Genomic DNA, 15516 nt, shown 5'->3' on the forward strand with positions numbered 1-15516 from the left:
AAACAAACAAACAAACAAACAAAAAACTTCCTTAGTAAGAAACACTCAGAAAGACAAATAGGTTTTTATTTGCTCATATGTAAATGTCAGCTGTTTAGAACATGATAACCAAGCTACATTCCCTAGACTCAGAGAGGATAGGTATAGAGTCAGAAGCTGGGTGGTGGTAGTAGAGGAATCTGCCAAGGAATGGGACATTGAATAGGTAGCTGTGGGAGTGAGGGACTGGAATGGGAGGATCAAGAGGAGAGGGGGAGGAAAAAAGGGGGAGAAAGATGAGAATTTTGGGAGAGACAACTAAAATTAGGGCCATTTGAAGGGTAGTATAGAGATCTAATACAGTAGAAGCTTCCTATAATATATACATGTATGAAGGTAAAGTAAATTATGTTGCCAAATAATGAAGGAGACAAAGTCCTGAAAATTCTCTTTGTCCCCAAACAGAGCATCTGGTACTGGGATTGGGTTGTATTTAATTAAGTTGTTGTCCAAAGGGGTCCCATAGGAATTCCCAAACAACCCAAGTTGTTGCAAAGACAATAGATTGTTCTCCACAAACTGACAGAAAGAGCCTTTTGCTAAGGACAGCACCTATACAAGTCAGTGAACATGGAGAAGTCTAGCTGGTGCCTATACTGAGCCTTTACCTCTGCATACTACTGTCTTTGGTAAAGGAAGGTACTTTACATGCTACCAATGGAGAAAAGTGTCACAAACCCAGCTACAAACCCTTTGATCTATAATTGTGTCTTGTCTGCAAGGTGTGACAATACAATGGTGGCATAAAGCATGTGTGAATAACCAACCAATATCTGATTTGACTTGAAGCCTTGAGATGGAACCCATAACTGACACTGCTTGGTTGGCCTGTAATCGGAGACTAGATCGTCCAGGGACTTGAATAAGATCAAATATTACTGTTATAGAACAAAACAAAACAACATGTAGAAATAAAATCACTCCTAATGACATTCTGCTATTCGCATGGATCAGGATCTTGCTCAGCCATCATCAGAGAAGCATCCTTCTGCAGAAGATGTGAACAAATACAAAACCAACAACCAGACATTATGCGGAGAGTAAGATACCTCAGAAAATTTAGCTGTAAATGTTTTTTTTTTTTTCTATCAAATACCTCCTGTAAGGTCTCAGGCAACCCCATTTCAAAGATTATAACACTCAGAGGGAATGGAGGACACCAAGGAAATAAAGGCCTTTAAATTAACATGATTAACAAACATATGAACTCACAGAGACAGCAGAAGCATGCACAGGGCCTGAATGAGTCTGTACCAGATGAGACCCTAGAGTTGAAAGAAATGGACACTTGCCTCCTTCCCTAATCCAGAGGCTACCTCCTCTTGCAAATGAAAATTTTATTTCATTCAAGGGAGTTCCTCTGGGGGAAACAAACTACTCTTAAGGGTAGGCTGCATGCCCAGCAGTACATAGCAAACAGAAGGCAAATTCAATGGTATCTTTGGAGGTTCCTTGTCCCATAATAATCTGTCAGTGCTTTATTTTGTTGTTGTTGTTGCTTTTGTTTTAATTTTATCTTATTCACTTTCTATTTTTTCTTTTATTTTAAAATATTTTGTATTGTTTTTCTATCTTTTTAGCCTATAAGTTACATATATACATATATATGTATGTATGTATATATATATATGTGTATATATATATATATATATATATATATATATATATATATATATATATATATATATATATATATGCTTCCAGTTTAGTGTTTGTGATTCTGAGGATACAAACAAGTTGATCCCTGAGTGTCTATTTGTTTCTTATGCTTTTTCTTGGGCTCTTTTCTGACTGTTTGTGTTCTATTTTGATGTGTTAGCTTTTGATTTATCTTATAATGTATTTTATTGTTATCCCTTAGGAGCTTATTTGTTTTCTAACAAAAGACAGAAAGATCTGGATGAATCTGGATAGAAGAGGAATTGAGGAGGAACTGGTAGGCATAAAGGAAAGGGAAACTGCAATTAGGATATATTATATGAGAAGAACTATTTTTAATAAGAGGAAAAAATAAAATAAAATATAGTGAATATTCTATCTCTGACATAGCTTCACTGGCAACATTTCTAATTCCTTAACCAGAAATAAAAGTATTCCAATGTGCACATGTATCATGTAAAATGTTGTCACTCTCTTTGATAAAATTCTATTCATAATGCTTGTATTTGGGAGGTTTGTAGTTCAATATCCTAAGCAAAAGCTAAATTAATAGAAATACACTCAATATTTATTTATTTCAAAGTGACTTATGTGGATATTTTATAATTCTGAGAACAAAACAAAACATGTACATATCACTCAAACCCGGAACAATCACAAATAAATGCAATTCAACTATATAATACAACAAATACATGATCCAAAGAAACAATTAAGAGTCCTTCTTCAAAGTGAACATCATGAAAAAAAATAGAAGTTCAAAATAACTCGTGGATGGTTTTCAAAACATGTCCCATGTTTACATTTCCTTTGAAAGATGGAACTGAGTACTTTCTATCATAAGCATCAACTGAAGTCACTGTTTCACTTCCCAAAAAGGGAAAGAGAGATAGATGTGGCCCTGAGATGAGCAAATGAACGATTTGTGGATTAGATTTGTTGTTAGTAGTCTGCCATAATTACATGTTATATTATGAAGAACAAAAGCAGCTGAGGTCTTCTGCTTCTTCTGTTCCTAATATCCTTCTTGAAACTGGACCACCCTGTTGGAGGCACACCTTCATATCAAGATTGGCACAGAAAGCAGCTGATGGCAATCTCACATGAAAACCTAAGCCAGAACAAGCCAGCTAAACAATGTCATCCTCCAGATACTGAAAGATAATAATTGGATTATTAGTAGTTCTCTTTTTTTTTACTTAATTGGATTTAACAGCGTTTGTTAGAGTAACTGATATTGATAAAGGCAGTATCAATATCATTAGAAAGAAGTAGGTATAAGACGTGCTACATCTTGTGAGTGTTAACATGGTAAGTACTTAGATATTTTAAGATGAAAGAAAAGACAATTCCAACATTTAGAATAGCATAAGGAAAAACACATATGAGGGAATCAATGCACATTGGTAAGGAATTGCACAGTACTATGAATAAGAAAAGTGCATCAGAACAGAATACAGAAGAAAATTGGTTTACTGTTTTTTGGTTTTGTTTTTTTTTTTAAACATGAACCCTAAATTAGGTGACAACTATCCCTTCTGGGGTAATTTGGAATCAGTGCTTATTTTTTTTCATTGCCAGTAGGTGAGTTAGAGAAACAAAACATCAGATTAATAGTGCAGTTAATAAATTTGAATCAACAGGTAGGAAGATGCTAGGATGTCAGCTGGATGGATATTTCAGTACTCCGCCACCAAGGTGACCAAAAGCAGGAACACTGAGCTTAGAAATGGCATGGATAGGAAAATGATGTTAAACTTGATCAGATTTTAAAACTAGGCTTGAAATTATACTATTGGCCAATTGATAATAGCTGCCAATGTGAAGGGCAGAGAGATTATGGATCAAAGTATTATCACGATAGATGCTGTAGAAATGTTCGTAAGGAAGATGTGAAAGCAAAGTAGAGAATCTGGAACACCAAATACCTACTAACCATCATAAAAGATAAATTTAGGAAAAGATAGCTAAGAAAAATTGCTATACATTTATTTTGGGAGTCACAAAGAAGAGGAGACTAATGTAAGTGCTTGTTTAAAAGCATGGCTCCATTCATGTGCATAAATTATCCTTAGTAAGGAAAATACTTTTTGAAAGAAAACATAAAAGAAAGAAGTTGTCATTGTATCACTAAGGAAAAGTCTCACGATTCCTTCCCACATCTCTCCTGAAACTTTGCCTCTGTCTCCGTCTGTCTGTCTCTCTGTCGCTTTCTTATCTATATAATAAACTAACTGAAAGTGATATAGTAAAATTGTGGCAAACTTTTTTCTTTTTGATGACAGTTTACAGTACAATAAGGCACTCATTTGCAGCTTAGATTTCTGCATGCTGTGGCGAATATTCATTCCATTTGTACAGTCCAGTAGCCAAAGATTAAAGTTTGAATATCCTTATTTTTACATTTAGTTTCATAAAGAAATGTTGTTAGCCATTTAACAGAAACAAAGATGGCACATGTGGAGGTCTGGATGAGAATACCTCCAACTGCTCGTGTATTTGAGTGCTGAATCCTCAGTTAGCTGTTCTTTGGGAAGAAACAAAAGGTATAGCATTCTTGGAGAAAGCATGTCACTTGGGTCAAGATTGAGGTTTCAAAAGGTCCCACCCACTGATCCTCTGCATCCCAGAGAGATCTCTGTGCCTCTTGCTTGAATTCTAGTTGTGAGTTCTCAGTTATTCCTGTAGTCATGCTGTACTCTAGTATCATACACCCCAATTCTCTGGAACCATAAATCCAATCTGATCATGGTGTTTCATAATGGCAATAGATAAGGGATTAACACATCACACTGCTCAGATAAAATGGACTCTTAGGGGGAAAATTGCATAAAATAGACAAACTACTAAGTATTTTATAATAATTACTTTTCTGAGAAATGTAAATCTGTATCTTCAATCTTGATTCACATCTGCATTTCATACAGTTTCTGCCATGTCTGGCAGACAAGTATTTTAAATACATATGCACACATATTTACATATGTATATGCAAAGTTTATATATATAATATTTTTGTTCATATCAATTTCATCTTCTGATTATGATGCCTTAGAGCCTGAGTTCACTCATTTTTCTTGGCTTAGAAAAGCCCTATGTGTGTTCAAGATTTTTCTCTGATTCATTCAGTTAATATTTATTGGCACACGTTCGACCTTAGACAGGATCATAATTATGCACTGTTTTGACACAATCTTGAATTGTTTTCTTTTGTTTTCATTTTCTCCCGCCACATAGGGCATATATTAAAAATATAATTTATTTTTTTATATCAGCTGCATAAGGTAAAAAGAGTTATTTTTATGACACTGGAACTGTATTCAAAATATAGAGAGCTATGGACAAATGCTTACATTTTCAAAGAGTTTTTGTATAGAAGCATGCATAGGATGCAAGCTCATTCTATATATTTCATTTACCTAAAGAAATGAAGGAGAAAAAAGTATCGGAGAAGAGTCATTTTGCAAACACAGTTGTAAGATGTGTTTGACAAAGCCAGGAATTACAGATGGATAGCTCTAATATTTCTGGCTTGGGTGACAAAAGAATTGCAGAGAAACACAAGAAAAGTGGAAATAGATTTCAAGCCGTCATAAAACATTTTCATCAGTGGAATTCTGGGATTTGCTTTGGGTGTAGCTGTAACAAGCAAAGACTTTTGAAGATGCTCACTAACTGGGGAATCAAAGTGTAAGCCAAGGCTGTGAAAGCCAGCTCTGACTTGAGGCAGGTTTTCTAACACACGGTTATATTATGAGTCAGGAGAAGAATATAAGCCATGGCTTTATTCCTCTGGTATTTCAGGGCTGTAGCCATGGTAGAATTATAAAATTATGCAAAGAAGAAAAATCAATAAAGGACAAACAAGTGCACCTCCTTTCCAAATAAATCCTCCAACTTAGTTGTCAGGATAAATTAACTCTAGATTCTGGTCATCGCTCTAATTAAGGAATACCAAAGAAGAACACATGCACTCAGGTGCACACACACACACACACACACACACACACACACACACACACACAGAGAGAGAGAGAGAGTGTTATTTTTTATTCAGAAAATCTTAAAGGATTGTTGTCATTTATGGCAAAATAAAACTTTCTTTTAGATGACTTGTATCTTTAAAATTAAATCACATGATAAGTCAAATGACTAAAGATCTATAAAAGTTCATTTTGTTCTAGAGGCTTGATGTGTTAGCCATAAAAGAACTATGATTTTATTACTACATAAGGAGGTGAGATAATGAATTTGCTCTTAGAAAACAGTGCATCAAATAAAGATTAATGTAGTATGTTGAATTCATGATTTAAAATATATGTAAGGAACATGGTCATTATTTTTAAAAGAGTATGTGTATCTATGTGAACTTAAAACAAACTATTATGAAAGTTGTCGCAATATGAAATTCTAACTATTTTAAATAATTCCTGCTAGGTTTCTTTTCACTATAAATCATTTTTAAAACCCAATAGTTTACACGCATGTTCAGTTTGTTTATTGGTATTTCAAGGTGGAAAAGGGCAGTTGGATGACTTCACTTGTAAATCTCTTACAAAATTGTGGGAGTTGGGTTTAGTGGCCAGTATCTCAGTGACTCAGGCAAATAGGACAGGTAGATGGTCTTACTTTTAAACTCCTGTTTTATTTTCTGTCATATTGAAAGTCTTCAAGTGTGTAAGACCCAATTGAGTTCTTTGCTTTGCCAACTTCTTCTGTTAAGATTTTTCAAGTTTTCCTTTTTATGAGAAGTAATAGGCCATGATTCACCTGGATGGTTTTTGATAGTGTATTACTAAAGTCAATATTAAATCTTATTTGAGCCCCATGGATGGTTGGTTCTATTTATCCACAAGTGCCACTTCAGAGTGGTTTGGATGCTAAATGAGTGGGTCATTTCTGCCTGCTCAACTTTCACAAGTCAGGGAACGCTCCATTAACTTCTTGGAACATATTACTCACTTTTCCTAGAACCTAAACTGAAGTAGTACAGAGTTGCTTTTCATTTGCTTTACAATATTCATTCTGTTATGATTGTTGTGGTGCTTAATTGTTGGGAAAAAAATCTATTCATTTTTCTTTATCAAACACTATTATTGTTCATCCAATCTATTTCAGTCACCCATTTGTCCATTCTTTCTACTTTTGCCATAAATAAATTATAGTGTTGACTAATGTGAATTTTGAGATGAGTAAGACACATCAAATTTAATGCAATATACTAAATAATGTTCTTTGAATTTTTGTATAACTCTTATGTTTGACACATATATTTTCTCTATATAGAAAGATTTTAAAATCATTCTGTATAGATAGAAATCTATAAAGTAGATGGATAAATTGTAACTTCCATTTAATGAAAGGAAAGGTTTACAAATTATAATCTCCCCATATCAGCTAAGTGAAGATAAGAATTTAGAATTTTCAATTAAGACCAATCTTCTCAAATTTATTTTTATACATCAATCTTTGAAGAAGAAGCCTGTGCTATGGCCTATGGATATTTTTCTGGAAACTGTTATCTCATTCAATTATATTTGCCACATCTATAAATCATGCCATTGTTTATGGAGAGATTATAGCTTTGGAATTGAAAGTCCTCCAAGACTAAAGATATAACCCGGTTTTCTCATCGTAACAGAGAATGTTTTTTCTCCTCTTATTTTTGGTACAGTATAAACATGAAGTTAGAATAAAGATCATGTTTAAGTTAAGCATAGTGTTTCTAGAAAAAGCAACAACACACTTATATTTTTATCATACAAGGATTTTCAATACATGTTTCCATTGCAATGTTTACAAGTTGTGTGATTCAGCTCATCTTAATCAATAAGGAGTTGTGGTACTTAAAAGGAAACTCTGAGGTTATTAATACTGAAACTAATACTGACACTAATGAGGTAATGAAAGATTCAGCTCTTTCTCTGTTTTCCCTCTTGCATCTTCATGTTTTTTATCTCAATCTTAAAAGATGGGTTCTGCAATACACATGGTTTCTTGAACAACATAAACTTCCATTTTTATTTCTCTATAAAAGAAAGAAAATATTTTCCATAACTGCCTTGCAAAATTTGCCTTAAGACTTGTTTGCTAGAAGATCAAGTGATGTAACCATTGAGAACTTCCCAATGTAAGGAAAAAATAAGCTTAAAAGTATACCGGATTTACACATAAGCAGAAGAAAGGAAGAACAGAAAAAATAAAATTAGAGTCCAAATCTAAGAAAAAGGATTAGTGGTTAGCATATGAATAATGTTCTTTTAACCTTTATAGTTTCAATAAAGTTTTCACTCATCTATTTTTCTAGTATTCGTGTTTAATTGTGAATTGCCTTTTAAACATTGACTAGGTTCTGTTACTGCTAGCTTTTTTTCCTACTTCTTCTTGTTGGTTTTTAGAGACAGGGTTTCTCTGTGTAGCTTTTGGAGCCTATCCTAGCACTTGCTCTGTGGTACACACCTTTCATCACAGCACTTGGGATGCAGAGGCAAGTAGATCTCTGTGAGACTGAGGGTAGCCCTTGTTTCTTTCTTTCTTTTTTTTTTAATTAAGACATTTTCTATTCATTTTACATATTAACCACAGATTCCCCTGTCCTCCCTCCTCCTACCTCCCAGTCTCCCCCCCAACCCACCCCCTACTCCCACCTCCTCCAAGACAAGTTCTCCCATGGGGAGTCAGCAGAGTCCGGTACATTCAGTTGAGGCAGGTCCAAGCCCCTCCTCCTTGCACCTAGACAACATAAAAGTGTCTCACCATAGGCACTAGTTTCCAAAAAGCCGGCTCATGCACTAGGGACAGGTTCTGGTCCCACTGACTGGGGGCCCCCTAAACAGTTCAAGCTAAACAACTGTCTCACTTATCCACAGGGCATAATCCAGTACCATGGGGGCTCCTCAGCTATTGGTCCACAGTTCATATGTTTCCACTAGTTTGGCTAGTTGTCTCTTTACTTTTTCCAATCATAGTTTTGATATCTCTTGCTCATAGAATCCCTCCTCTCTCATCGATTGGACTCCTAGAGCTCAAACTGGGACCTGGCAGTTACATACACACAATGGAGTACCACTCAGCAAAGAAAAACAATGACATCATGAGGTTTGCAGGCAAATGGATGGTTCTAGAAAATATCATCCTGAGTGAGGCAACCCAGACTCAGAAAGACAAACATGTTACGTACTCACTCATAAGTGGATACTAGATGTAAAGCAAAGGATAACCAGACTGTAAACCTCAGCTCCAGGCTACCTAGTAAAGAGGACCCTAAGAAAGACATAGGTATCGCCAAGCAACAGAGAAATGGATGAGATCTACATGAGCAAACTGAACATGAAGTGGGGTAATGGAGGGCAAGGGATGGGGAAATGTGAGCTCAGAAGAGGGGGAGGTTTGAGCTGGATCAGGAACAGAGTGGGAGAACAAAGAAAGAGACACCATGATAAATGAATGCACCATGGGGGTAGGGAGAAGCAGAGTGCTAGGGAGATCTCCAGGAATCCACAAAGGTGACTCCGCCATAGACTACTGGCAATGGTTGAGAGAGTGCCTGAGCTAACCTACTCTGGTGATCGGATGGCTGAATACCCTAACTGTCATCATAGAACCCTCATCCAGTGACTGATGGAAGCAGATGCAGAGATCCACAGCTAGCCCTTGTTTCTATATGATGTATCTCCCTAGAGTGACCTGTGTTTAGCCTTCTTTTGAGAAGTCTACGAATCTCCCTCTTCTGGTTTCTGAGTCAGACTGCCAACATACACCAATCACAAGTTGACAGATGTTGGCAAATGAATTACATCTTCATTTTTGTTGTTCTAATCCATGAAATTGAAAAAGAAAAAGTAATGAAATAGCTCATGGGATTCCATTTTAGTCTGTTTGTGCTGTTACAATGAAGTACAATAATCCAAACAACATAAATAAAGCAAGTGGTTTTTATTTTTGTTGTTGTTTTTTGTGTTGCATTTTTTGAGGTTAGGAATCTGGCACACAGTGTCTAGTGAGAGTCAATTTGTTGGATTTCAGGTATCCATCTTGTTTTGTATCTTTACACAAGAGAAAAGCAAAGAGAATCTGGACTAATCCCTTTTATAGTCAGTCACACTTCACCATAGGCCTCTGTTTATATGATTTCATTACCTTGTAATGGACCAGCATCCTAAAATCATCCTGGGAGTTAAGATTTCAACATACATATCAGGGAGGGAACAAAACTTTGACTTTGTGGTACTCTATTCCTATTCCAATAAAATTCATGTCCATCTTGCCTTTACAATACATTTATTGCATCTCAACAACTTATAAAGATTTGACTTATTGGAATATCATCTAAGCCCAATATGTCTTTTAAATATTTAAACCACACATGGGTAAGAAATCATTTATGATTCATTCTAAAGCAAATTTCTTTCCAAATTTGTATTATGAATTCCAGAAATCTATGTGGTCTTAAAATAGAGTGATGGCACAGGCATAGGACAGGCATTACCATTGTGAAGGTGAGGTTATAATATAATATAAAAGAGTGACAATGCCCAGGTAAATGAGCAACCAACAAGTTAATAACATCAAAACTTGAGGCTTAAGTGCTGTCTTCCTTGGTTTGATCTGCAGACACACTGAGCTGTTGTAATATTTTCTATGAAAGATGAAGCATTTAGTATTTCTCTGCCTGATAGCTATGGTTCGGTTTATTGGGGAGGTATCAGTATTATAAAAATTAAATAAGGTATTATCTATAAATAAACTCCATACCATAGTTTCTGACACATGAATGTACAAATAAGAGTTATTATTTACTGAGGACAGGTCCCGTCCCACAGTAAATAATAACTCTTTTTTTTATATTTTTTTTATTGTATAATTCAATTCAATTCTACGTATCAGCCACGGATTCCCCTGCCCCCCCCCCCCCCGCCTTCCACCCAGCGCCCCCCACTCCCATTTCCTCCAGGGCAAAGACTCCCCTGGGGATTGAGTTCAACCTGGTAGATTCAGTCCAGGCAGGTCCAGTCCCCTCCTCCCAGGCTGAGCAAAGTGTCCCTGCATAAGCCCCAGATTCCAAACAGACAGCTCATGCACTGAGGACAGGTCCTGGTCCCACTGCCTGGATTCCTCCCAAACAGTTCAAGCCAATCAACTGTCTCACTCATCCAGAGGGCCTGATCCAGTTGGGGACCCCCCAGCCACTGGTTCATAGTTCATGTGTTTCCATTCGTTTGGCTATTTGTCCCTGTGCTTTTTCCAACCTTGGTCTGAACAGTTCTTGCTTATACAAACCCTCCTCTCTCTTGCCAATTGGACTCCTGGAGCTCCACCTGGGGCCTGGCCGTGGATCTCTGCATCCATTTCCCACAGTCATTGGATGAGATTTCTAGCACGACAATTAGGGTGTTTGGGCATCCTATCACCAGAGTAGGTCAGTTTGGGCTTTCTCTCAACCATTGCCAGCAGTCTATTGTGGAGGTATCTTTGTGGATATCTGTGGACCTCTCTAACACTTTGCTTCTTCCTATTCTCATGTGGTCTTCATTTACCATGGTCTCTTATTCCTTGTTCTCCCTCTCTGTTCTTGATCCAGCTGGGATCTCCCACTCCCCTAAGCTCTCTTTCCCTCGAAACTTGCCCTTCATTACCCCCACTCACGTCCAGGTGGTTCAAGTAGATCTCATCCATCTCTCTGTCATTGGGCAATCCCTGTGTCCCTCTTAGGGTCCCATTTTTCAGGTAGCCTCCCTGGATTTATGAGTAGCAGTCCAGTCATCCCTGCTTTACATCTAGAATCCTCCTATGAGTGAGTACATACCATGTTTGTCTTTCTGAGTCTGGGTTACCTCACTCAGGATGATTTTTTTCTAGCAAACCTGATAGAAGAGAAAGTAGGAAGTAGTCTTGAACACATTGGCATAGGAGATCACTTCGAAATATAACACCAGTAGCACAGACACTGAGAGAAACAATCATTGGGACCTCTTGAAACTGAGAAGGTTTTATAGAGCAAAGCATACGGTCAACAAGGCAAAGTGACAGCCTACAGAGAGGGAAAAGGTTTCACCAACCCCACATCTGACAGAGGGCTGATATCCAGAATTTATAAAGAACTCAAGAAATTAGACATCAAAACGCCCAACAATCCAATTAAGAAATGGGCTATAGATCTAAACAGAATTCTCAACACAGGAAGCTCAAATGGCTGAAAGACATTTGAGGAATTGTTCAACATCCCTAATCATCAGGGAAACGCAAATCAAAATGACTCTGAGATACCACCTTACACCAATCAGAATGGCTAAGATCAAAACACTGAAGACACCTTATGCTGGAAAGGATGTGGAGCTAGGGGAACTCTCCTCCACTGCTGGTGGGAATGCAAGCTTGTACAGCCACTTTGGAAATCAATTTGGCGCTTTCTTAGAAAATTGGGAATCAATCTCCCCCAAGACCCAGCTATACCACTCTTGGGCATATACCCAAGGAATGTTCAATCATACCACAAGGGCACTTGCTCACCTATGTTCATATCAGCATTGTTTGTAATAGCCAGAACCTGGAAACAATCTATATGCCCTTCAACTGAAGAATGGATAAATAAAATGTGGTACGTATACACAATGGAATGCTACTCAGCAGAGAAAAACAATGACATCATGAGGTTTGCAGGCAATTAATTGTTCCTATTTGTACATTCAAGTACATTCAAGTGTAATAGTTCCTATTTGTACATTCAAGTGTCCTATTTGTACATTCAAGTACATTCAAGTGTAATAGTTCCTATTTGTACATTCAAGTGTTCCTATTTGTACATTCAAGTACATTCAAGTGTAATAGTTCCTATTTGTACATTCAAGTGTCATAAACTATGGCATGGAGTAGCTGGCTGTTTGGAACCTGGGGCTTATTCAGGGACACTTTGCTCAGCTTGGGAGGAGTGAACTGGACCTGCCTGGACTGAATCTACCAGGTTGAACTCAATCCCCAGGGGAGTCTTTGCCCTGGAGGAGATGGGAATGGGGTGTGGGCTGGGGGGAAGGCGGGGGAGTTGGGGTGAGGTGCGGGAGGTGGGAGTACAAGGGAATCCATGGCTGATATGTAAAATTAAATTAAATTATAAAATAAAAATATTAAAAATGAGTTATTATTTCAATCTCTGTTATTAATATTTATATTATTAATAAAGACATTCTAAGATCATAATTATGAGATCCAAACTTATTTCTTCTCTGCCATTTTTTTCTGATTTATTTTTGTCATAATGTATTATTTGCGTTTTTGCTAATTAATCTCAAGAGAAGATACTCATAGTTTGTGATATTCAAATGTTTTATTATAAAATTCCAATCTAACTAAAATATTGATGGTAAATAAGCAAAGAATAAATGAGAGAGTTTGTATGTAAACAAAAATGATAGTTTGTATGTAAACAAAAATGATAGACTTAAAGTATGTAAGAACAGATTATTTGTATAAATATATCTGTGTGCAATTTAGTATTTTTAAATCTTTTCTTCAAATTCATTTTACAGTTTTGTTTGAAATAAACACACATTTAGCAATAATAAGCAATCAATCATTTGCTAATGATGCAATTAAATAAATGTCTCTCTGGAAATACCTAATCATGAAGGCCTTTGGTTTTCTCAAAATGTCCTAATTTTTCTTTAAGAATTTTTCATACAATATATTTTGCCCATATTTTCCTCTTCCCCAGCTCCTCAAAGATCCTTCCAATCTTCCTACTCATACAACTTCATACTCTTTCTTCTCCATTTTTTAAAATGTCTTGGTGCTATGTTGTTGTTCAATTGATAACAAACAGTTGAATATGATATTTATGTATTTTGTAATGACTTATGTGCATGCTGTACTTCTCACTTTAAAAATTTTAAAGAAGTATATTTTTTAAGTATAAGATTAAAAAACATGATATTATAGCAGAGAAAAATATAAGTAACTGAAAACATAAAGATGTTTATAGAATAATGTGTCCCAAATGAGATTGCTTTGGGCACAAAAAGTAGTGTAAAATGAGATGTCATGTATTTCTTCAATTTTGTAGTTTGAGAAATGTGTACAAGTTGAGTTTTATAATCTAGTATTGGAATTAAAATTTTATTAGACATTCTCAGAAATTTAAATAATATGAAACATCAAATTTATGACAAATTCATATAAATTCACAGAAAAATAAATGATTTATTTCATGTTAGTTTATTAATATAAGTGGGGAAACTTGATTACCTCTGAAAGTAGAATATCATGAGTTTCTTGTGTGTAAGTTTCCTATGTGAAATATGGCAATAACCTAGTGATGAGGGTACAGATTATAGACTCCACCCTCTGACAAAGTAAAATTTTCCCAAAACACAAGAAGAATAGAATTCATGAGGGTAAATCTGAGGGAAATGATTTAACTTATTGGAATGAATTAAGATAGTTGAAACAATAATTTTAAAGCCTGACCTTGGGAAATCAAACATTTGTTGATATAAAAATGAATAATGTATCTCATAACAAATAATATATCATTAAGCATTGTGTTTTTTAACCTAAATATTTATTAGGTATACATGATCATGAAGATTTAATAAAATATTCATTCTGCTTGAATAATCCTTTAAAAAGGTAGATTACAATACAATACAATACAATTAGGATTCTGGACATGGCAGGACTGCTGTATACATTAATTTACAGCAGCTGTGGTTTCCTGCACAAGACCAAACCAGTCAAAATTCCAGCATGGATTAGGAAGGGTTTCACAAGCCCTGCTCCTAACTGAGGAGATACTTCTCATTGATGTCTTCCAGGAGAGAGAGTCCGTTTCCGTTAAGGGCGTCAACCCTGAATGGTCAACCATGGTTCAATGAAAGCGCTCTTACTTATTAGCATATGGGATGTCAATGGACAAATGGAAACAGTGAATATCAAATTACATTGTATGAAATTCTTAAAGAATTAATAAAAATATTATATCAAAAAAGAAATAAATTATATATGCTTGGTGTGATAGTTGTATATTCATGCTATAGCATAAAAATGATACTTTATTTGAATCTCTAAAACTCAACAGTAAACTTTGTCCCATTAAATGACACAAAAACTCTTAATATATTTCTTTCATGAAGTGTTTTTGACCTTATACATGAACACTGAAGTGAAATGGGTGCAAATAACATTTAAACAGAATTATTATCATAAATAATTCTCTGTGGTTCAAAAAATGAATTCAAACAGGCTATTTAAGAAATAATGGCCATAGAATAATTTTGTATCAAAACTAATCAAATAGAATTGAAAGTCTTTCTCAGGCAAGCTTTCAAAGCCCTAATTAATGTCTATTATTCAAAGAGAAAGAAGAGAAGTAAATGAATTAAATATTCATATGAAGACACCAAAAATTCTGTAATTAAATTATTCTAAAGAAGCAAGTGGAAAGAATTAATAAGATAAAGTACTTTGAAATGACTAATACCATGATAAGCTTCACATTATGAAGCAAGAACAAAAATAGATAAAAGAAAATGTATTAGAGATGTATAGAAAGATTAAACAAGATCAAACATTGGTAAATATTACATTACAAAGTACATGGATTGGTTACAGTGCTTTTTATTGGAAATGACAGGATGTGGAAACTTCCTTAAAAGCATTTATTGGCACACAAACTGTAACTACTGAACTGAGTAGAGTTCCGACAGTTTAGGCTGATAGTATCTGTATGGGCTTGGTCCTGTTGCTCCTCATTTTCTCATTTTGGCATCTGTATAATTTCTTCTCACCAGGGTTCTCTACTCACAGAATCAAATAAACTGCAGAAAT

General features: G+C 35.6%; 1 pseudogene; it reads left to right on the top strand.

The window, feature by feature from the left end:
- Positions 1–984: 984 nt before the first annotated feature.
- Positions 985–15516, top strand: part of LOC128118737 (60S ribosomal protein L34-like) — a 54149-nt pseudogene continuing 39617 nt past the window's right edge.

The sequence above is a fragment of the Peromyscus californicus genome, unplaced genomic scaffold, assembly GCF_007827085.1.
Source record: "Peromyscus californicus insignis strain IS unplaced genomic scaffold, ASM782708v3 Scaffold_22__1_contigs__length_63687245, whole genome shotgun sequence".
NCBI lineage: Eukaryota > Metazoa > Chordata > Mammalia > Rodentia > Cricetidae > Peromyscus > Peromyscus californicus.